This window comes from Myotis nattereri, assembly GCF_964212035.1.
Source record: "Myotis nattereri genome assembly, chromosome: 18".
Taxonomy (NCBI): domain Eukaryota; kingdom Metazoa; phylum Chordata; class Mammalia; order Chiroptera; family Vespertilionidae; genus Myotis; species Myotis nattereri.
Window position 1 is genome coordinate 13,886,675 of NC_138093.1, and position 2,138 is coordinate 13,888,812.

The window sequence follows — 2,138 nt, forward strand, 5'->3', positions numbered from 1 at the left end:
CCGGAATCGAACCTGGGACCTTTCAGTCCGCAGGCCGACGCTCTATCCACTGAGCCAAACCGGTTTCGGCGGCAAAAGTTTTTTTATGTATTTGTAGCCTTTTCTGACAACTATGATATTGAAATGGAAGTAAATTAGACATTGATAATACATAGATCAAAAGAGAATATAAGTATCATAGTTAATGAGGCTGTAGTGAACTAAGTTCTTTTTTTAAAAAAAAAAATCTGGAAAGGATTTTAGAAGTCATTGACTCCAAGTCTAGGATATAGAAGAGGCAACTAAAACCCTGTACTTAATTTAACAGAAGTCAGCCAGCTAATACATACAGGTGTAAGCAAAAACCGTATGATATGAAGATGGTGGAAGTAGTGACAGTAGGGCTGATGTCTCTTTAGAAAGGAGTGTCTAAAACTTCAAGAGTTGGACTGGAAAGGCCCTTAGAAATAGAGGAGTGATATGAAGAACCCTAGAATTTCTGATCTGCTAAGTTAAGACTCAAATAGATTAGTTCGGTGGTAGCTAATGTGGAGGTTCACTTAATCATTTATTCATCAGGCATATACTGCTTATGATATTGTAGATGTATGTTAGATGTTGGGGCTATAAATATGAATAAAACATGTTCCGTCACTTGTAGATCTCTTGTACTACGGGAACAGTACAAGAGAGAATAATTTCTATTTTGCTGTCTCTCTCATATAAAAATTCATTGTTATCAAGTTAGTGATCTCTACTGGGCTTATAACCCCCCAAATGATTGCCTTAATATTTCTAAGGAATGCAGAAAATCAAGATCTGATCACAACACTAAACAAGCTATGACCTGGGGTCAAGGGTGGTATGAAGATAAAAGTATCTTACATGTTTCTGAAGAGACAGACACTGTTACCTTATAGAATTCTACTTTTGCCTTCCCCAAAAGGCAGATTGGTGAGTGTGGTAGGGCAGGTGTGTACCTGATGACTTTATGAACAAGTTTTCTTCTACAGAGAATTGTAAACAACCTGTCTGATATGGTAGAATTTAGTTAGAGATTGTCCTTCACTCCATTATTGCTTCCTCAGCTGGGACTACTAACTTCAGAGGAATGTGGATTGGTGCCAGGCTGTCAGTCAGGGACACAGTTTCTGCCAAAGTCAAGTCTGAAAGAAGAGATCTTTTTCAGGTGAACTTATTTGGCAATCATTTGTCCTGGGTGGAGTTAATAGACAAGGATTGACTTTCGTTATGAACCGTTGTGATCTCCACTCTGTGTAATAACATATGGTTTTATTTTGAGTTGTTCTAACTATCAGTTTGTTTCTCCCATTTCCTCGGCTGGCATTAGAAGAGTGGTCAACTGTAAAGTTATTTAGTATATAGTATTCATTCATTCATTCATTCATTCATTCATTCAGCAAATATTTACTGAGGGCATGTATGCCAAGCACTGTGCCAAGTGCCAGGTGATACATGCTGGGGACACAGTCAACAGCACACACAAGCTCTTTGCTTTTAAGAAACTTACATAGTAGAGGAGAAGGCTAGATAGCAACTAATTAAAATTATTTCAGAGTATATCAAGTGCCAGGAAGGAAATAAACAAGGTGCTATGTTAGAGAATAATGCAGATGGGAAGATCTTTAGGGTGGTAGCCTGTTGCTCCCTTGGATAAGCAAACTGATGGGTAGAAATGTAATACTCTAGAGCAGGGGTCCTCAAACTACGGCCCGCAGGCCACATGCAAATACAAATATTGTATTTGTTCCTGTTTTGTTTTTTTACTTCAAAATAAGATATGTGCAGTGTGCATAGGAATTTTCATAGTTTTTTTTTTAAACTATAGTCCAGCCATCCAACGGTCTGAGGGACAGTGAACTGGCCCCCTGTTTAAAAAGTTTGAGGACCCCTGCTCTAGAAAGTGGGGGGAAAGCATTATTTGGAGTGGTATTATGGTTTTGTGGTTAATGTAGTAGTTGAGAAATTAATATTAATAAGGAATTAGAAAACTGAGTGTTACTCTTCATAATAAATTCAATTGAAATAAATAAGCTAGGATAGTTCATTTTCCCATTTGGTTAGGAATCTGCTGAAATTGGGTTATGCTCATCCCATTCCAGTGTAATTTGAGCCTTAAGTGTTTATTTCTTCCTCAG